This window comes from Schistocerca serialis, chromosome 4 (assembly GCF_023864345.2).
Source record: "Schistocerca serialis cubense isolate TAMUIC-IGC-003099 chromosome 4, iqSchSeri2.2, whole genome shotgun sequence".
NCBI lineage: Eukaryota > Metazoa > Arthropoda > Insecta > Orthoptera > Acrididae > Schistocerca > Schistocerca serialis.
In genome coordinates, this window is record NC_064641.1 from 416710541 (window position 1) to 416734098 (window position 23558).

General features: G+C 45.5%; 1 long non-coding RNA gene across 1 annotated transcript in view; it reads right to left on the reverse strand.

Moving 5' to 3' along the window:
* LOC126474993 (uncharacterized) overlaps window positions 1-23558 on the reverse strand; it is a 36387-nt gene that overhangs the window by 6380 nt on the left and 6449 nt on the right. The window lies entirely within an intron of this gene.

Here is a 23558-nt window from a genome sequence, read left to right on the forward strand (position 1 = left end):
TCCCTCAGCATGACCTCCTGCAACGACGATACCGCCATCTATGAGACGCCAAGCCGACTAAGACATCGATGGGCCGACAGTGCCCATCTTTCGACGCCACCAACAAAGCATGCAGCCTCTGTCGACCACAGCACCCAAACGCCAGTGCCTCTGCCGCACGAAGTCGTGGACCGGCAATCACACCACCCGCACCTGTTCGTGCCCCACCCCAACCGCCAAACTCGCAACGCCAGCGGATGAACGGCGGAAGTTTCCCGCACTCGTAAGGTGCAATCCACACCTATAACTTGCGTTTCATGAAGAGTTATGTCCAATATGCGACATTCCCGCTGTCCCTATCCCGCCGCTCAGCCGAGCGCCCGCGTGCGTTTTCGGCTCCCGCGCTACTTCGCGATTGGTAGGGAACAAGTTTGCCGATCTCCTCGAAAATCTGCATAGTGACTTCGCAAGTGACCTTCAAGTATGTGTAGAAATTTCGCGATTTTTCAACTTGTGGTTGGTGAATTATCGTAATTTTAGTGTCCGCGCTCGCCACAGGTACCAGCCCGGGCTGGCTCCCGCGTGCGCCTCGTCTGCGCGCCGCTAAGCTCGCGCGTCCGGTCCGATGTCTTCGCACATTATTTCGAATGCATCACAGGCATCGCCGTGAAAATCGGGACATATCTGCGGGCATACAGATTACGTGCGGTGCATAAATCTCAAGCCCATAGCCCAAACGGTCTCCAAGATATGGGATGTGGAACGAAACGCAAGGTGCAGCCGGTGTATGTGTAACGTAGTAGCCACTCCAACGTCGCTGTTATAGTGAAGAAGTGCATCGATCACGTCGAAATAATGAAGGAAGCTGTGAAATGCTCCAGCGTGTGCACCATATAAATTTGGCTGTTTTCTGATAGTAGTTTATCCAGCAGGAAGTATCTAATCGTCGATCAAATTTGTGGTCAACGAAATTTTGTTTTAGTTTCCCAATTTCTTAGGGAAGTGCTTCATCGTGCTCCACGAAATATCTCCAGACTCCAGCAGGGTTCCTGTAATGCTGTGGAAGACACCGTTACTGTAAGTGAAGCTGTTATACTTTTAGTAATCTGCAAGCTGTCCCACGCGAGAAATGACTTGCGCCGCGATTTATAAAATCCCTCCATAGTGAAAGTAAGCTAAAATAAAAAAAAGGGGGTCAAGCGAACTCGAAACACGGACGTGCATGCCTTCCCCTGCAACGTAATACTCTTCAAAAAAATTTTACGAAACTTGTAAACTGGCAGACCAAATAGCGTCGGTTGACACGCACGCCGTTTTGAAAAGCGAGACGGTCGCGGTAGTGCGCATGTAGTATCACTTTACCATAAGAACTAATGTAGTGGCGGGAAAAGCGAACACATGACACGGACGTGTATGCTGTCCCCTGAAACGTAGTGTGCTTAAAAATTTTCTTGTAACTGTGAACTGAACGATCAAAATAGCGCTCGTTGGCACGACCGGTTTCTTAGACCGTGACGGACACAGTCGTTGCGCATGCAGTAGTAGCTCTATTTAAAAAATAAATGTAGTAACGAGAAATACAAACTTATAAAACGAAAGCGTATGCTTTCTCCTAAAACGTACTGTGCTTAAAACAACTTATCAAAGTGTAAACTAAAATATCAAATAGCGCTTGTTGGCACACGTGAGGCAAGCGCTGGCTGCTGGGCATGTCGGAAATTCAAACACCCAGTATCAATTGACTTTGGAAGCTGGGATGAATGTAAGAGGAGGAAAAGAGAGTTTACTCTATCCCCTTTCATGCAATGTGTGGACGCAATATTCATAGCCAGGTGGTAAATATCAAATAGGAAACGTACTGTGAGCCACAACGCCTCACAGATTTCGGTCCGTACATCGGAAATCAGAGCCTTGCACTGACAGGACAGAGACGATCTGCAGAATTGTAGGTGACAAAGTGAGAGAGAGAACTATCCTCTCTCATATATAGTGAAAAAAAAAAAAGATCCCCAGTGCCTTAGTATTAAGAATGAAATAGCTTTAGTAATGTTGTAAACAGCGTCTCCCCTGGACTTGATGGCAGCTTCTATGCAGTACATAAACTGCAGTTGAGGGAAAGACTGTGCCGCACTAGGGTAGGTATAGAAGTAGGATTATTACTATATGAACCCCTCCGTACGTGAATCTGTGTTTCTGGGGCAGCGACGGCGTGCTGGCGGCACTAGGCTTCGCATTACTTTTGTCCTGCTGCTGCGCGCCAGCAGACCAGCCGCGAGCGCGCCCTCCCCTGCTGCAGGTAGGCGGCCGGAAGCCTGGTCCCCAGCTGGCAACGGTAGGCTAGTCCCCAGCGCAGCGAGTGCAGCCACCACTCTAGCGTCCCGCGGCGGCGTCTCGCCGTAAGCGGCGCGGCCCAGCATCTCCTCGCCAGGAGCCTGTGGCGCGTCAAATAAACACAAGAAAGGGGCGGTAACCTGTCGCCGTAAACGGCGCGGCCCAGTATCTCCTCGCAAGACGCCTGTAGCGCGTCAAAAAACGCAAGACGCCTGTAGCGCGTCAATAAACGCGAGAAAGTGGGAGCCTCACAATCACCACCACATGAAACTGGTCAACATAAACTGCCTTGCGTAACCCTCCGAAGTAGTGCACCAAAATGGGGTCTAGAAAAGACAGTATGGCCCCAACAAAGGAGGTTGGTAGGCAGTCAGTGATCAGCATGGATGAGGAGAGCACTAAAGCAAAGGAGGACGCACAAAACATGGTGACAATAAGAGAAGAGATGGAAGCATATCTCTTCAATGAAACAAACAAAATCAATAATGGGCAAAAAAAATATATCCTGGGCAAATTATCCGTGTATGAACAGATATTAAAAAAATATGAGGCAGAAATAATAGGATTAAAAACAGAACTAAGGTGTCTCAAAACCGCCCACCTCAATACAGCACCAGTGCAGGAGACGTATGCTGCAAAGGTTTCATCAACAGCTGTAGTTCCAAAACAATCTGTACCCTCAAAACCCCAACACAAGGTTTTGGTCATAAAGCCAGATGAAAAGTCACAGAAGGACGGAAAGCAGGTGGAAGAAACAGTGAAAAAGGTCATAAAAACAACACTCAGAGATGTAAGAGTTTCGAAATGTAGGACCTTGAAGGACAATAGCGTCATTATCGAAGTCCCAAACGATGAGGAGGCTGACAAAATTAAAACGTGTGAAGACTTTAGGAGTTCAGGCCTAATTTTCTCAAACCCCAAGAAGAGGAATCCTAGGGTAATGGTGTATGATGTCCCCAGAGACATGGAAGAAGAGGCTTTAAAATCCGAACTGCACGAAAGAAATCTCTCCAGGATAGGAATGACACTAGAGGAAGTGACAAATGGTACCCGAGTCGTTTTCAAAAGTGGACCAAGAAATAGGGACGTAGTAAACCTGGTACTTGAAGTAGCACCAAAAACTTGGAACCACATAACCCAACAAGGTCGTATATACCTCAGCTGCACATCCCACAGGGTGCAAAACTATACGAGCATTAGCAGATGTTACAAGTGTCAGGGATATGGCCACACATCAGCAAGGTGTACAAGTAAGGAAACCATCTGTGGACACTGTGCAATCCCAGGTCACAGCTTTAAAGAGTGTGAAAAGAAGGAGCAGCCACCTCAATGTGCGAATTGCAAGCGTGGGAAGAGGGATTGTAACCACTCAGTTCAGGACCAAACTTGCCCAGAGTATAACAGAATAAAGGAATTAGTAAATCGAAAAACCGAATATGGCGAAGAATAAAAATGAAGAAGCACCCTATGGTAACAAAGCAAGAGAGTTGGAAAAACACTCAGTAAAGTTTCTGCAGATAAACGGCCAGAGGTCTAAAACAGTCCCTGGCCAACTTGTGAAAAGAATGGAGGGGGACCAAGTAGATGTACTACTGGTGCAGGAGCCATACACATTTGCGGACAAAATCAAGGGTTATCCTCCAAGTTTTCGAGTCATTCACAGCCCTCAGCATGGAACACCAAAGGCGGCCATAATAATTGGAACCAAAGAGCTAAATGTGCTGCAACTCACTACCCTATGTGATGCACACACAGCTGTTGCAAGTGTAAGTGGGTCCTTTGGAGAACTCTACCTCGTAAGCATGTACTGTCAATATGGCCACTCTCTTGACCGCTTCCTACAAAAACTAGAAACAATTATCAACAAACTGACAGGAAAACATATAATTATAGGGATGGATGCAACTGCAACCTCCCCAATGTGGCATGGTAACACAACTGATGCTGAAGGAAGGATACTGGAAGACTTCATAAGCCAGCACAACCTTGTCATAATAAACAAGGACTCACAACTAACAACCTTCAGTGGGCCAAATGGAGAAAGCAACAAAGATCTCACCCTGTGTACAGCAACAGCAGCAAGAACTGTAGCGGAATGGATGGTGCATGAAGAGTGGACAACCAGTGACCATAGAGCAATATCTTACACTGTGCTACCTCCACAAAGAACGAGACAGGCAACAAAACAAGAAAAATACAACACACACAAAGCAAAATGGCCAATATTTGACCAATGTTTTGCAGGTGAAATAGCCAACCAAATGAACAGTGCGGAAATGAGCGTAGCTGGAAAAGTGAAGCGCCTGGAGGAAGCAATAAATTTAAGTTGCCACAGATCCATGAAGAAAAGGACACAGCTGCAGGACTCCGTACCTTGGTGGAATGACACCCTCACACAGCTTCGACGCGACACAACATCTGCTCGACGTAACCTACAACAAGCACGCAGGAATGGGGATGAGGCCGAGACTGAGGCAGCCAAAAGGAACTACAACAGGAAGAGAAATGAATATACAAAACAAATAACAAATGCCAAGGAAGACACTTGGAAAAAATGGGTAACAGACTGTGACAAAAGCAACAATCCCTGGCAAGTAGCAGAGGAAATACTCAGACCAAAACGTGGCACAGATAATGTACTTAGTAATATAAAACTTCACGACCAGACTCACACCCTAACATGGAAGGAGACCGTAGAACACCTGCTAAAATCCTTGCTACCAGATGACAATCCAGAGGAGGATACTGCTGACCAGGATGCAGTAAAAGAAGGAAACAAAAACTATGACAACTCAGTCACTTCACCTGAATTCACACGTGAAGAAATTGCTGCAGCCATCAAAGCTTGCAAACCAAAGAAAGCCACTGGCCCAGATGGCATCGACGACAAAATAATCAAAAGGATATGGCATACACACCCTGACATACTAATGGACATATTCAACTCCTGCCTAAGGGAACAAACAGTACCGGAAGCATGGAAAGTAGGAAGAGTATGCATACTGCTGAAATTGGAGGAGAAGCCAAGGGATGAACCAAAGTCGTACCGTCCCATCTGCTTGCTTGCCATACTCGGCAAGGTGCTGGAACGGCTGATTGTTGGCCGCCTCGAGGAACAGTATGAGAAGTCAGGCCTCAAAGCTCCAAACCAGTTTGGCTTCAGGCAAGGTGCCTCCACAGAGATGGCAATCCGGCAAGTCTTAAACACCACCCAATGTGAAGAAAAATATGTCATGGCCATCTTTGTGGACATAGCAGGAGCCTTTGACAACCTATGGTGGCCAAGCATAATGAGGCGCCTAAGAGAAATAGACTGCCCACAAAACATTTACCACCTTATGGGAAGCTATCTTAGACACCGCAAAGCCATGGTAGAAACCAGTGCTGGCACAACTGAGAAGGTTATCACGAAAGGCTGCCCCCAGGGCTCCATCTGTGGCCCCTTCCTATGGAACCTTGTGTTCGATGAAATAGTGAAGGAAGATGATGGAGATAAATGGATGAAGGTGGCATATGCCGACGACCTCGCCATCGTGATAAAAGGCTACAGTAGGAAGCAAGTTGAGGAGAAAGGATCACAAGCCATTCAAACGATTGGAGAATGGGCCAAAAGAAATAAGCTACAGATCTCCAGACCCAAGACAGTAGTTATGACACTAAAAGGTCATTTTGATAGAGAAAGGCCCCCACAAATAAAATTTGAAGGACAGAATATCAGGTTTGTCTCTGAATTCACGTATCTGGGAGTCACCCTCGATGAAAAACTGTCCTTCACCCAGCATGCAAGAAGACTGCAACAGAAACTTGGAGCAATTTCAGGCGCACTAGTAAGAGTAACGAGAACAGAATGGGGTCTCAAACGACAGTCCCTGAAATTAATATACAGCGGTCTTTGCCTCTCAATATGTCGATACGGTGCTGCAGCATGGGGGGATAGAGCAAACAACAGATACATCCAAAGGATCCTATTCGCAATACAGAGACCTTTTCTGCTACAAATGACCAGGGCATGCAGAACTGTATCTAATGAAGCCCTGCAGGTGCTTGCAGGTTGCTTACCACTGGACCTGGAAGTCATTAGGGCAGCTCTTACCTACCACACAAGACATGGTATTGGTGGAAGTGTAGCAGGATTTCCTGTGCCTGACACACAAACACCAGGGATTAATCAAACCAAGGCCATAGAATCCCTACTACAAGCAGAATGGCAGACAAGGTGGGAGTCCTCAGACAAGGGAAGAGACATGTACAAATGGTCTCAACAGGTCTCTCACTGGCGTACCGGATGGACTAAAACGAAAACACCACCCTTTTCACTCACCTGTCTCCTTACTGGACACGGGTTAAAGAAGAAACTATGGGAATTAAAAATTGAAACGGATCCTACCTGCACCTGTGGAGAGGAGGAAGACATAGACCATATCCTCTATGTATGCAGAAATTACGAGGAACAAAGACACAGACTTAAAAATGCTGTGGGACATAATGTGTTCAACTCGAAGCGAATGCTGGTGGAAAACGAAGAAAACTACACTGCACTAAAACTCTATGCAGAGGAAGTTTTCGAGATCAGAGATGTAGCAAGGACAATCGCTGAAATGGGTGAAAGTCTAGAGTAATCTAAGATACGACTTATACTTAGGTTAACCGATATGAACAAGTATATAGTTCCACACACATAAAAATAGTTTAGTCATCGGTGGGTAGATATAGATATATTACTTATATGTGTAAAGTAAACATAACTCAAGTGCTGGTGTAGACATGGGTTGACACCCAAAATGAAAAGACAACAAGCAAAAAATAGGATATAGATGTACATATTTGTAGGTAGTAAAAGTCATAGAGTAGTTTGCCACATACAAGTAGTATATAGTTTAAGAGTGTAATTACAAACATGTACTACATAGGTGTTAGTAATTATAGCATACATGTGGGCATACACATAATAAGTGTGGTCTCTTCAAACAAATCTGACTACAGTTGATACACCACTAACGCCACATAGCTATCAAGATAATAAGATGCAGGCTGCTTGCATTAGCACACCTAAGCAAATAGCTTACAGACAGTTGCGTGGAAATGTGGACATATTTTTAACTGCCAAAATGAACACATGAAAGAGATATGTAAGCACAAGGTATAATAGATGTAATAGATACAACAATGTTCTCCTGTATTTTTCATTTGAAAATGTATAGATATATATGTATGAATTGTATGTATGAACTGTGTGCCTGAAGGTAAATGGTGCCACAGAACCTGGGAAACCAGAGTTCGTCAGCATGTGGGTCTGGCCAACCTGGAGACCTACCTCCCGTGCAAGCGACATGCTGTCTGTGGATGCTATATCCCTGTCACAAGGGTCGGTGACAAGGTTGGCGGCACCGCCTCCACGTGGTTCCCCGTGGGCGCCTAAAGGCGGCTGAAGGTGCTCCTCCTAGTTGGAGGGTCCATTCCCCCATCCAGGGGGTAGTTTTTCCAAGACGGTCCCCTGGGGGTGGAAACTAGATGGTGGATCATGGGGGCGAAATCGAGGGGAGTATGAGCGAAGGCTCAGGTATCCCTAATGACATTTCCCCTCTGGTGAGGGGTATCCCCAAACTAGTGATCCCATGTAAGGTACTGTCCCTATACATGAAAAGTACGGCCTCGAAACTTTTATATGGGGTGTAGGGTGATACCCGAAAGCACTGTGCCGAATTTCCACGGAATCGCGACACTTTTTCCGGGAAAAACACGACGGAGACGCGGGAGCCGAGACTCGCGCGTGCGCTCGGGCGAGGGACAGGACAGTTCCGATATATGGCAAGTTTAGTAAAAAGTGTCTTTTGTCGCGTCTGAATCGGGCTACCGCCGAGAAGGCCACAGCGCGCGCACTACCGGCCACGCGCTTTCGGATCTTACACTTTCGCCGATCGTGTGAAAAGGTACTCTCCGATTTCTGCGAAACTTTGGGCAAACCTGCGCGGAAATAAATCATGTGTCACGCTCAAATTTTTTCGTCTTACCCAAAAATACTTCTGGAAATACGGTCAATTATGTGAAATACGCGATGCTGTCCTTTGCGAGTGCTTTCTGTGCGTGTTCCCACGATATTTTGAGTGCCTAAGAGTGCTTCGATACCGAAGAAAATTTGGTGGTAGTTCTACAACAGTGTCGCAATTGTTCCCCAGAAGGCTGATCTGCAACCTATATCTGGTGATCGAGTTATAAATATTTTTCTCCGGCCTACAAGTGCTGCAGCAGCCTATACATGTTCCTCCAAATACACGTGATTATAATGCTTCACCGTAAATCAATATACGCCATTGGAGTTGTGATAAGTTCCTGAGATGCCGTGGAAGACACCATCACAGTAAGTGCAGCGCATTTGCAATACGGGATCCTTTGAAACTGATGGAATGTTGTGTGTCTGCGCCGCATTACCGGTGAACCAGAGAGCAGAGGTGGAATATAGACCCACTTGTTGAGAGTAGATGCACTTATCTGTCATACTGCGTGTGTGGAAAATTTTTAAGGCAGATATTTCTTTTGATATCATAGGTCACTGTGTAACGAGCGCAGCCCGGCCTCACTCGGGAACGGCGCTCGCGTCTTGACTCAGTAACAATTCACTGGCAAACTACAGAATTTAGGGACAAGAAAGGCCCCCTGTCTGAAAGTGCATACTTTCACCAACTAACATACGCGCGCAGAAAAACGTTAAGGCCATTAGTTATCGATAAGAAACAATATCTGCCGTTACGGGCGCTAGCAGCTAGCAGGTGGCTGCGTGCGCATATAACCTCAGTGACAATTTACTGGAAATCTGCTGACCTAACTAAAATCCCAGAAAGACAGTGTGAAAGAGCATTCATTCCTCAACCAATATGTATGCGCAAAATAATTTTAAGCCTTTTAGTTTTTAAAATCAAATAGCTTCTGCTGCAAAGTGCGCTCACCGGTACAAATTGGCGACGGCAAGCGCGTCCAAACTCAGTGACAATTTGCTGTCGAACTGTTACACAAACGAAAATCCCAGACAGACAGTGGGAAAGAGCATTCATCCCTCAATCAATATGTATGAGTAAAATAGTTGTAGGATCTCTAGATTTTAAAATAATATAGCTTCTGTGCAGAGTAGTGCTGGCGCGAACTTAGTTTAGTCCCTTATCTCACCTAAGATTGTCAAGTTAAGGACAATGTAATTCTAATACAGGGGCAGTGTACACTCTCCTTGATTACGCACAGTGCTAAAATTTTTTTTTTTTTTTTCGCGGCAGGCGCGATGTTAGTTTAGGTCATTATTTCTGTTGAACATGATAAGATATGGACAATGAAACCTAATTCAGTGATAGTGTAGATATTAATTGTAGAAGGTGATAAGATATGGACAAGGTAACCTAATCCTGTGATGGTGTAGATATAAATTGATAACGCACAGTGATTAAAATAATTTTTAGACACAGACTATCAAAAATTAAATTGTTCTTGTCGTACATGAGAGGTGGCAGGCGCGAATCTAGTTCTCTTACTGTCAAGAAGTAAATTGTTTTCGTCGTGAAGTGCGCTCTCCGCCCACGCGATTGCGGCAGACGCGAATTTAGTTTAGTCACTTAATTCTAAGGAATGTGACAAGACAAGGACAATGTAACCCAATACAGTGGTAGTGCACACATTCATTAGTCATGCTCAATGATTGAAATAGGATTCAAACTGATAGTGTGAATAATTAAACTGTGTTAGTCGCTACTGACGCTGTCCGTAAATACGATTACGGCTACTGGGAACCTACTATAGGCTCTACGCCTTCCAAATTTGAGGAGATATGAATAATATATCCTAACACAGTGCTGGCGTAAACCTCCCTTCGTCGCGAACAGTGATCAAAATCATTTTCGATAGTTAAATTCTATTTGCTGTAGGGTGCGCGATCCGCAAATGAAGCTGGTGCGAAGTACCTTACTGCCATACATCTGCTAAGTCAGGGGAGATATGGACAATATAAACAAATACAGTGTTAGTGTACACCATACTCCATCACGAGTGTGAATTTCCGATTTGCTGGACCTGTGTTTTGGAGCCACGGCAGCGGGTGGACGCTACAGAGCGCAGCTGACTCCCCCCGCCCACCACCCCGCGAGAGCAGCCGCATTCCAGCGCCAGGCCCGCTCGCCCGTTGCAGGCAGCCAGCCGACGCGCTTGTCCCCAGCCGGCCCAGGTAGGCTCGTCCCCAGGCGGCCGGTGAGGACCCGAAACCAGCGCTACAGCAGCATCACGCGCCGCGCGAAGCCACTCGCGATAAACGAACTGGCCAAGTGTTTCACTCGCCAGTGTACAAAGGCGGCTTCTGCACGGACACAATAACTCCAGACTAGGACACATGAAACACACAAGGTAACGCCCAAAAACAAAACAAAATGGGGACAAACAAAGAATTGTCACCTGCAAAAACAGAGCCAAATAGAATCTCGCTGGCCCCCATGGAGAACGACTCCTCCAAAGCCCAGGAAGATCTGGAAAACATGGTAGCTATGAGGGAAGAAATAGTGTCCTTCCTTTTTAATGAAACGAATAAGATAAACAATGTCCAGAAAAGGTTTATTTTGGGAAAATTATCGGCATATGAGCGAATTGTACGGAAATACGAAATGGAAATTTTGGAACTGAAAACGGAACTCAGGTGCACTAAAGCTGCCCAAGCAGCAAAAATACCAGTACAGGAAACATATGCTTCCAAGGCATCCACCAAAGCGACACCCACCAACCAAAGTCGAGGCCCAAAACCTGAGCCCAAATTGCTAGTTGTGAAGCCAGCAGAAGGAGCGCAACAAGCAGCAAAAGATCTCGAGGAAACAGTAAAGAAAGTCATCACAACATCGCTGAAAGATGTGATGGTCACGAAATTTAAGACTACAAGGGACAAAAACGTAATACTAGAATTCCCTGATACTGAAGAAGCAAACAGACTGAAGAAGTGTGAAGAGTTTAGTCGTTCAGGGCTTACCATCCAGGACCCAAAAAAAAGGAATCCCAGGGTAATTCTCTTTGATGTTCCAAGAGATACTCAAGAAGGACAGCTGAAAACTGAGCTGTATGAACGAAATCTGTCAAGAGCAGGCCTCACACTTGAAGAGGTCGTGAGTGGAACACAGATCGCCTTCAAAACTGGACCAAAAAATCGAGAAGTGGTGAACCTAGTGCTGGAGGTGGCACCGAAAATATGGAACAGGCTGACTGACCAAGGACGAGTGTATCTCCACTGCACATCCCACAGGGTGCAAAACTACACAAATATTAGCAGGTGCTATAAATGCCAGGGCTTTGGTCACACATCAAGAAGATGCACAAGTGCTGAAACAATATGCGGACACTGTGCAGCACCTGGACACTCCTTCAAAGAATGCAGGCTTAAAGAACAACCACCACAATGTGCGAACTGCAAACGCTGGAAGAGAGACTGCAAACACTCAGTTCTGGACCAAAACTGCCCTGAATACAAGAGAGCAAAAGAAACAATCCAACGAATGACCAATTATGGGAAGTAATAACAACGATGTGCTACCTTCAGACCATAGATCCTCAACGGACCTACAACTTAGCCCCTTAAAAATCCTCCAAATAAATGGACAAAGATCTAAAACAGTACCTGACCAACTAGTCATGAAAATGGAGGAAGAGGAGTTAGATGTACTACTGGTACAGGAACCATACACACTAGATGACAAAATCACAGGTTATCCACCAGGTTATCGAATGGTTTACAGCTCCAAACATGGAACACCAAAGGCAGCTATAATCATTCGTACTAAGAGCTTAAATGTACTCCAGCTAACCACATTATCTGATACGCATACATGTGCGGCAAGCATAAGTGGAGCCTTTGGAGAACTGTACCTGGTGTGTACGTACTGCCAGTATGGTGAACCTATTGACCGCTTCCTAAATAAACTTGAGGACATACTGCACAACTTGGCTGGAAAACCAGTAGTTATAGGCCTAGATGCAAATGCGACATCCCCATTATGGTATGGTGATATGGCAGATGGGGATGGTAGGAAAATGGAAGACTTCATCTACCAGCATGGTCTTGTACTACTGAATGAGGAATCTCCATTAACAACTTTCAGTGGACCAAATGGAGAGAGTAACATAGACCTCACTATTTGTACAACAATTGTGGCTAGAACAACAACAAAATGGAAGGTTCATGGGGGATGGACAACCAGCGATCACAGGGCCATAACATATGAAATTGCCCCACAACAGAGAAACAGAACAGCTATAGTGCAAGAAAAATACAACACACAATTTGCGAAATGGGCAATTTTTGATCAGTGCTTTGCAAAGGAAGTAGAATACCTGGAGAATATCCAAGCAATGGATGTTAATGAGAAAGTTCGATGCCTGGAAGGGGCAGTACGAGCTAGCTGCAAGAAATCGATGAGAAGAAAAACCTGGCTACAGCACCCTATACCATGGTGGAACGAGACACTTAGACTACAGCGACAAAACACAATGACAGCACGACGAACCCTGCAAAATGCCCGCCGAAATGGAACTGCAGAAGAAATCGAAGCAGCAAAACAAGAGTACAAAATAAAACGAAATGAATACACAAAACAGATCACCGTTGCTAAAGAGGATGCATGGAAGAAGTAGGTATCTGACTGTGACAACAACAATCCCTGGGCAGCAACTCAAAAAATACTCCGACCAAAAACAGGTACAGAAAACGTCCTCAGCAACATAAAACTTCCAAACCAGACCCAAACAATGACGTAGGAGGACACAATCCAGCATCTACTGCGCTCACTTCTGCCCGATGACAAACCAGAAGAGGATACAGCTCATCAGGAAGAAGTTAAAGTGGAAAACATAAGGTACAGCAGTATAGAAAACGCACCAGAGTTTTCGAGAGAGGAACTGGACGCTGCCATCAAAGCATGTAAACCGAAGAAAGCTACAGGCCCTGATGGTATTGATGACCTAATAATTAAAAGAATATGGCGCACACATCCAGCTCTCCTAATGGATATATTCAACTCTTGCCTTCGTGAACATACTGTACCAGAGCCATGGAAAAAAGGACTAGTGTGCATATTGCTCAAGTCCCATGGAAAGCCTAGAGATGAACCAAAATCATATCGGCCCATATGTCTACTGTCTATACTAGTGAAAGTACTTGAGAGATTAATGGTATGGCGCCTGGAGGAACAATACGAAACCTCAGGTCTTAAAGCCCCAAACCAGTTTGGGTTCAGGAAAGGTGCATCCACAGAGATGGCTATTAGGCAGGTGCTACACAATACTGTATGTGAGGAGAAGTATGTCATGGCCATCTTTGTGGATATCGCTGGGGCGTTTGACAATTTATGGTGGCCAAGTGTCATGAGGCGACTACGGGAAATAGGCTGCCCAATAAACATATATAGACTAATAGAGAACTATTTCACAAATAGGAAGGCCATAGTGCAAACAAGTGCTGGCACAACCGAAAAATTAGTCACAAAAGGGTGTCCACAAGGTTCCATCTGTGGTCCCTTTCTTTGGAATCTAGTTTTTGATGAAATAGTAGTGGAAAAAGAAGGGAACCAATGGACCAAAGTAGCTTATGCAGATGACCTCACCATCATCACTCGAGGCAACAGCCGCAAGCAACTTGAGGACCAGGCGACACTAGCCTTGAGAGAGATTGGAGACTGGGCCAAGACAAATAAACTGCAAATCTCCAAACCGAAGACTGTAGCAATGACATTAAAAGGACACTTTGATAGGGAGAGGCCACCACAAGTAAAATTCGAAGGGCAGAACATCAAGTTTGTGAAAGAATTCACATACCTGGGCGTTACGCTGGACGAGAAGCTGACATTCACTCCACATGTGAAGAGAATCCAACAGAAGCTGGGTGCAATTTCAGGTGCATTAATACGGGTCACCAGATCAGAGTGGGGTCTAAAACGACGATCATTGAAACTAATCTACAGTGGTCTCTGTCTGTCAATTTGTAAATACGGTGCTGCAGCTTGGGGGGAAAGAGCGAAGACTAAGTACATCCAAAGGATACTCTACTCAATCCAGAGACCTTTCCTATTGCAGATGACAAAAGCCTGCAGAACAACATCAAATGAAGCCCTACAGGTACTCTCTGGATGCTTCCCATTGGACCTTGAGGTAATAAGGGCAGCCCTATTGTACCACGTCAGACATGGTTTGGTTGGAACTCTTGCAGGGTTTCCAGTACCCGGGCCACAGACACCTCGAACAAGACCAGAAAAGGCAATTGATTGCATGCTACAACAGGAATGGCAAGCAAGGTGGGAAGGCTCAGAAAATGGAAGGGCTTCTTACGAATGGACTCCAAAAGTCTCACACTGGCAGACAGGATGGCGTAAAACGGTGACGCCATCATACTCACTCACCTGCCTGCTCACTGGACATGGCCTACGGAAAAAGCTGCATCAACTCACAATTGAAGCAGACCCAATGTGCACATGCGGAGAAGAGGAGGACACTGACCATATCCTCTATGTATGCACAAACTACGACGAACAGAGGCACAGACTCATAACAGCAGTGGGTGAAACAACTTTCCAGTCAAAACATTTGCTACTGGAAACCAGTGAAACATACACGGCAATAAAACTGTTTGCTGAGGAAGCCTTTGAAGTTAGAGAAGTAACTAGAATATTAACTGAAATAGAGTAGATAAGATAAATGAATGGACTCCAGTGACTTTGCCTGGTTATCAATTACCCAGTATAAAAATAAATGTAAGCTAGTAATAAGTAGGTATATTATAGAAATAAGAAAGTGGGCAACCCTGAACCTGAAGCAAGATGCCAAACAATTAGGACCCAAGTGGCCTCTCCTGGCAACAAACTATGTTGCAAGGACATAGGAACTAGTAATTAATTGGTATAGCACAATAAAGAAAAGTGATCAGTCCATAAGAAAACTTGTGTAAATTCAAAGAAAAATAATAATAAATAAATAAATAAATAAATAGACATAATATAGTATCATAAAAGTACAGTGTCATATGAACATCAACATGGATGTTATAACGAATAAGAGGGAAATTTGGCCCAAATCCTGAATTTCCAGTGTGCAACAGCGTGCAGGACTGGCCAGGCTGGAGGGCAAACCTCCCATACAAATGGCAAGCTGCCTGTGGATGCTTTATCTCTGGCATAAGGGTCGATGCCAGGGATGGCGGCACCGCCTCCACGTGGTTCCCCGTGGACACCCAATGGGTGGCTAAAGGTGCTCCTCCACGGAGGGTCCATTCCCCCACACTGGGGGTAGTTTTTCCAAGACCGTTCCCTTGCAGAAAATAGCTAGATTGTGGACCATGGAGAGAATTAGAAGGGAGTATGAGCGAGAGCTCTGGTATCCCGAATGACAATTCCTCTCTGGTGTGGGGTAACCCCCTAACCAGCGAACCCATGTACACTACTGTCCCTATACATGAGCTGCGAGCTGTACCACGTACAAGCTACAGACGCGATCGCATTGCTCACTGTACGGATTCCCATGCGGAGCGATCAGCTAGGAAGCGCCCCATCCATGTCGATACCCGTGGGCGTTGCACTCGCAGTCGCAAAAAACGTTGGGCAAATATATTTCTCCAATGCTGAGCGATCAGCTAGGAAGCGCCCCATCCATGTCGGTACCCGTGGGCATTGCACTCGCAGTCGCAAAAAACGTTGGGCAAATATATTTCTCGGAAGAGTAACGACAGTCCGAGCCTCCTGCGTGGGAAGAGTCTTTCTAGGCCCTGACCCACGGGAAGGGTGTAGCTTCCCCCATCCCAGACATTTGACGTCGTCACACTACCGGTATTGACTAATAGACTGATTGCTGATAATCATTTGCCATACACTGGGGGAAACGGCCGACAGGGGTAGCAACATAATGGAGCCGCAGTGTCACTAATGTACAGAGATAGAACAGTTTCGACTGGAACCAGAGTAACCGTATACATGGTACTGATTAGTAATAGATGCAGAGCCATCAGAATGCAGATAATATATACAACCGTCCCTATACATGCTGAAAGACTCTGCACACAATGAGAACCACACGTCAGCCAGACACTCTTATCACACACTACTCTCTGCCTGTAACAGGCACACACACAATATCTAACCACCAGCATGGAAGAACATCCAGTGCATCCTCTCCGCCACATTACACAACTCACACTATCATAACCAGACCGGGAGGTCCACCCAGAAAACAGAATATCCCACCCTTCCGACATCCGCCATTGCTCAGCTAAGCCACGAACACCCACACATGTCCTACACAGGGGTGCACCCAACATCACAATACTGCCTCCTGTCACAGCACACAAACAATGGCAGGAATGAAAGACACAGGTCTGCCACAACCATGGAATCGGAGCGCCGCCTGTCATGAGCCAAAAGTGCATCCTGACGTGACAAATCGTGTGATGCGGCAGGCATCCACTTACGATAATCACTATCAACGAACCTACCGCCCCCCCCCCAAATACACCTTTCCTTACAACAATGTGTACCTTAACCTAAGCTATATTGGACCTTAACCTAAGCTATATTGGACCTTAACCTAAGCTATATTGTACCTTAACCTAAGCTATATTGTACCTTAACCTAAGCTATATTGTACCTTAAGCTAAGCTATATTGTCCCTTAACCTAAGCTATATCGTACCTTAACCTAACCTATATCGTACCTTAACCTAACCTATATCGTACCTTAACCTAACTAATATCGTACCTTAACCTAACCTATATCGTACCTTAACCTAACCTATATCGTACCTTAACCTAACCTATATCGTACCTTAACCTAACCTATGTTGCACCTTAACCTAACCTATGATGCGCCTTAACCTAACCTATGTTGCGCCTTAACCTAACCTACGTTGCGCCTTAACCTAACCTACGTTGCGCCTTAACCTAACCTACGTTGCGCCTTAACCTAACCTACATTGTGCCTTAACCTAACCTACATTGTGCCGTAACCTAACCTACGTTGTGCCTTAACCTAATCCATGTCGCGCCTTAACCTAACCTACGTTGCGCCTTAACCTAACCTACGTCGCGCCTTAACCTAACCTACGTCGCGCCATAACCTAACCTATGTCGTGCCATAACCTATCCTATGTCGCGCCATAACACCAGGCGGCCGGTGAGGACCCGAAACCAGCGCTACAGCAGCATCACGCGCCGCGCGAAGCCACTCGCGATAAACGAACTGGCCAAGTGTTTCACTCGCCAGTGTACAAAGGCGGCTTCTGCACGGACACAATAACTCCAGACTAGGACACATGAAACACACAAGGTAACGCCCAAAAACAAAACAAAATGGGGACAAACAAAGAATTGTCACCTGCAAAAACAGAGCCAAATAGAATCTCGCTGGCCCCCATGGAGAACGACTCCTCCAAAGCCCAGGAAGATCTGGAAAACATGGTAGCTATGAGGGAAGAAATAGTGTCCTTCATTTTTAATGAAACGAATAAGATAAACAATGTCCAGAAAAGGTTTATTTTGGGAAAATTATCGGCATATGAGCGAATTGTACGGAAATACGAAATGGAAATTTTGGAACTGAAAACGGAACTCAGGTGCACTAAAGCTGCCCAAGCAGCAAAAATACCAGTACAGGAAACATATGCTTCCAAGGCATCCACCAAAGCGACACCCACCAACCAAAGTCGAGGTCCAAAACCTGAGCCCAAATTGCTAGTTGTGAAGCCAGCAGAAGGAGCGCAACAAGCAGCAAAAGATCTCGAGGAAACAGTAAAGAAAGTCATCACAACATCGCTGAAAGATGTGATGGTCACGAAATTTAAGACTACAAGGGACAAAAACGTAATACTAGAATTCCCTGATACTGAAGAAGCAAACAGACTGAAGAAGTGTGAAGAGTTTAGTCGTTCAGGGCTTACCATCCAGGACCCAAAAAAAAGGAATCCCAGGGTAATTCTCTTTGATGTTCCAAGAGATACTCAAGAAGGACAGCTGAAAACTGAGCTGTATGAACGAAATCTGTCAAGAGCAGGCCTCACACTTGAAGAGGTCGTGAGTGGAACACAGATCGCCTTCAAAACTGGACCAAAAAATCGAGAAGTGGTGAACCTAGTGCTGGAGGTGGCACCGAAAATATGGAACAGGCTGACTGACCAAGGACGAGTGTATCTCCACTGCACATCCCACAGGGTGCAAAACTACACAAATATTAGCAGGTGCTATAAATGCCAGGGCTTTGGTCACACATCAAGAAGATGCACAAGTGCTGAAACAATATGCGGACACTGTGCAGCACCTGGACACTCCTTCAAAGAATGCAGGCTTAAAGAACAACCACCACAATGTGCGAACTGCAAACGCTGGAAGAGAGACTGCAAACACTCAGTTCTGGACCAAAACTGCCCTGAATACAAGAGAGCAAAAGAAACAATCCAACGAATGACCAATTATGGGAAGTAATAACAACGATGTGCTACCTTCAGACCATAGATCCTCAACGGACCTACAACTTAGCCCCTTAAAAATCCTCCAAATAAATGGACAAAGATCTAAAACAGTACCTGACCAACTAGTCATGAAAATGGAGGAAGAGGAGTTAGATGTACTACTGGTACAGGAACCATACACACTAGATGACAAAATCACAGGTTATCCACCAGGTTATCGAATGGTTTACAGCTCCAAACATGGAACACCAAAGGCAGCTATAATCATTCGTACTAAGAGCTTAAATGTACTCCAGCTAACCACATTATCTGATACGCATACATGTGCGGCAAGCATAAGTGGAGCCTTTGGAGAACTGTACCTGGTGTGTACGTACTGCCAGTATGGTGAACCTATTGACCGCTTCCTAAATAAACTTGAGGACATACTGCACAACTTGGCTGGAAAACCAGTAGTTATAGGCCTAGATGCAAATGCGACATCCCCATTATGGTATGGTGATATGGCAGATGGGGACGGTAGGAAAATGGAAGACTTCATCTACCAGCATGGTCTTGTACTACTGAATGAGGAATCTCCATTAACAACTTTCAGTGGACCAAATGGAGAGAGTAACATAGACCTCACTATTTGTACAACAATTGTGGCTAGAACAACAACAAAATGGAAGGTTCATGGGGGATGGACAACCAGCGATCACAGGGCCATAACATATGAAATTGCCCCACAACAGAGAAACAGAACAGCTATAGTGCAAGAAAAATACAACACACAATTTGTGAAATGGGCAATTTTTGATCAGTGCTTTGCAAAGGAAGTAGAATACCTGGAGAATATCCAAGCAATGGATGTTAATGAGAAAGTTCGATGCCTGGAAGGGGCAGTACGAGCTAGCTGCAAGAAATCGATGAGAAGAAAAACCTGGCTACAGCACCCTATACCATGGTGGAACGAGACACTTAGACTACAGCGACAAAACACAATGACAGCACGACGAACCCTGCAAAATGCCCGCCGAAATGGAACTGCAGAAGAAATCGAAGCAGCAAAACAAGAGTACAAAATAAAACGAAATGAATACACAAAACAGATCACCGTTGCTAAAGAGGATGCATGGAAGAAGTAGGTATCTGACTGTGACAACAACAATCCCTGGGCAGCAACTCAAAAAATACTCCGACCAAAAACAGGTACAGAAAACGTCCTCAGCAACATAAAACTTCCAAACCAGACCCAAACAATGACGTGGGAGGACACAATCCAGCATCTACTGCGCTCACTTCTGCCCGATGACAAACCAGAAGAGGATACAGCTCATCAGGAAGAAGTTAAAGTGGAAAACATAAGGTACAGCAGTATAGAAAACGCACCAGAGTTTTCGAGAGAGGAAGTGGACGCTGCCATCAAAGCATGTAAACCGAAGAAAGCTACAGGCCCTGATGGTATTGATGACCTAATAATTAAAAGAATATGGCGCACACATCCAGCTCTCCTAATGGATATATTCAACTCTTGCCTTCGTGAACATACTGTACCAGAGCCATGGAAAAAAGGACTAGTGTGCATATTGCTCAAGTCCCATGGAAAGCCTAGAGATGAACCAAAATCATATCGGCCCATATGTCTACTGTCTATACTAGTGAAAGTACTTGAGAGATTAATGGTATGGCGCCTGGAGGAACAATACGAAACCTCAGGTCTTAAAGCCCCAAACCAGTTTGGGTTCAGGAAAGGTGCATCCACAGAGATGGCTATTAGGCAGGTGCTACACAATACTGTATGTGAGGAGAAGTATGTCATGGCCATCTTTGTGGATATCGCTGGGGCGTTTGACAATTTATGGTGGCCAAGTGTCATGAGGCGACTACGGGAAATAGGCTGCCCAATAAACATATATAGACTAATAGAAAACTATTTCACAAATAGGAAGGCCATAGTGCAAACAAGTGCTGGCACAACCGAAAAATTAGTCACAAAAGGGTGTCCACAAGGTTCCATCTGTGGTCCCTTTCTTTGGAATCTAGTTTTTGATGAAATAGTAGTGGAAAAAGAAGGGAACCAATGGACCAAAGTAGCTTATGCAGATGACCTCACCATCATCACTCGAGGCAACAGCCGCAAGCAACTTGAGGACCAGGCGACACTAGCCTTGAGAGAGATTGGAGACTGGGCCAAGACAAATAAACTGCAAATCTCCAAACCGAAGACTGTAGCAATGACATTAAAAGGACACTTTGATAGGGAGAGGCCACCACAAGTAAAATTCGAAGGGCAGAACATCAAGTTTGTGAAAGAATTCACATACCTGGGCGTTACGCTGGACGAGAAGCTGACATTCACTCCACATGTGAAGAGAATCCAACAGAAGCTGGGTGCAATTTCAGGTGCATTAATACGGGTCACCAGATCAGAGTGGGGTCTAAAACGACGATCATTGAAACTAATCTACAGTGGTCTCTGTCTGTCAATTTGTAAATACGGTGCTGCAGCTTGGGGGGAAAGAGCGAAGACTAAGTACATCCAAAGGATACTCTACTCAATCCAGAGACCTTTCCTATTGCAGATGACAAAAGCCTGCAGAACAACATCAAATGAAGCCCTACAGGTACTCTCTGGATGCTTCCCATTGGACCTTGAGGTAATAAGGGCAGCCCTATTGTACCACGTCAGACATGGTTTGGTTGGAACTCTTGCAGGGTTTCCAGTACCCGGGCCACAGACACCTCGAACAAGACCAGAAAAGGCAATTGATTGCATGCTACAACAGGAATGGCAAGCAAGGTGGGAAGGCTCAGAAAATGGAAGGGCTTCTTACGAATGGACTCCAAAAGTCTCACACTGGCAGACAGGATGGCGTAAAACGGTGACGCCATCATACTCACTCACCTGCCTGCTCACTGGACATGGCCTACGGAAAAAGCTGCATCAACTCACAATTGAAGCAGACCCAATGTGCACATGCGGAGAAGAGGAGGACACTGACCATATCCTCTATGTATGCACAAACTACGACGAACAGAGGCACAGACTCATAACAGCAGTGGGTGAAACAACTTTCCAGTCAAAACATTTGCTACTGGAAACCAGTGAAACATACACGGCAATAAAACTGTTTGCTGAGGAAGCCTTTGAAGTTAGAGAAGTAACTAGAATATTAACTGAAATAGAGTAGATAAGATAAATGAATGGACTCCAGTGACTTTGCCTGGTTATCAATTACCCAATATAAAAATAAATGTAAGCTAGTAATAAGTAGGTATATTATAGAAATAAGAAAGTGGGCAACCCTGAACCTGAAGCAAGATGCCAAACAATTAGGACCCAAGTGGCCTCTCCTGGCAACAAACTATGTTGCAAGGACATAGGAACTAGTAATTAATTGGTATAGCACAATAAAGAAAAGTGATCAGTCCATAAGAAAACTTGTGTAAATTCAAAGAAAAATAATAATAAATAAATAAATAAATAAATAGACATAATATAGTATCATAAAAGTACAGTGTCATATGAACATCAACATGGATGTTATAACGAATAAGAGGGAAATTTGGCCCAAATCCTGAATTTCCAGTGTGCAACAGCGTGCAGGACTGGCCAGGCTGGAGGGCAAACCTCCCATACAAATGGCAAGCTGCCTGTGGATGCTTTATCTCTGGCATAAGGGTCGATGCCAGGGATGGCGGCACCGCCTCCACGTGGTTCCCCGTGGACACCCAATGGGTGGCTAAAGGTGCTCCTCCACGGAGGGTCCATTCCCCCACACTGGGGGTAGTTTTTCCAAGACCGTTCCCTTGCAGAAAGTAGCTAGATTGTGGACCATGGAGAGAATTAGAAGGGAGTATGAGCGAGAGCTCTGGTATCCCGAATGACAATTCCCCTCTGGTGTGGGGTAAACCCCTAACCAGCGAACCCATGTACACTACTGTCCCTATACATGAGCTGCGAGCTGTACCACGTACAAGCTACAGACGCGATCGCATTGCTCACTGTACGGATTCCCATGCGGAGCGATCAGCTAGGAAGCGCCCCATCCATGTCGATACCCGTGGGCGTTGCACTCGCAGTCGCAAAAAACGTTGGGCAAATATATTTCTCCAATGCTGAGCGATCAGCTAGGAAGCGCCCCATCCATGTCGGTACCCGTGGGCATTGCACTCGCAGTCGCAAAAAACGTTGGGCAAATATATTTCTCGGAAGAGTAACGACAGTCCGAGCCTCCTGCGTGGGAAGAGTCTTTCTAGGCCCTGACCCACGGGAAGGGTGTAGCTTCCCCCATCCCAGACATTTGACGTCGTCACACTACCGGTATTGACTAATAGACTGATTGCTGATAATCATTTGCCATACACTGGGGGAAACGGCCGACAGGGGTAGCAACATAATGGAGCCGCAGTGTCACTAATGTACAGAGATAGAACAGTTTCGACTGGAACCAGAGTAACCGTATACACGGCACTGATTAGTAATAGATGCAGAGCCATCAGAATGCAGATAATATATACAACCGTCCCTATACATGCTGAAAGACTCTGCACACAATGAGAACCACACGTCAGCCAGACACTCTTATCACACACTACTCTCTGCCTGTAACAGGCACACACACAATATCTAACCACCAGCATGGAAGAACATCCAGTGCATCCTCTCCGCCACATTACACAACTCACACTATCATAACCAGACCGGGAGGTCCACCCAGAAAACAGAATATCCCACCCTTCCGACATCCGCCATTGCTCAGCTAAGCCACGAACACCCACACATGTCCTACACAGGGGTGCACCCAACATCA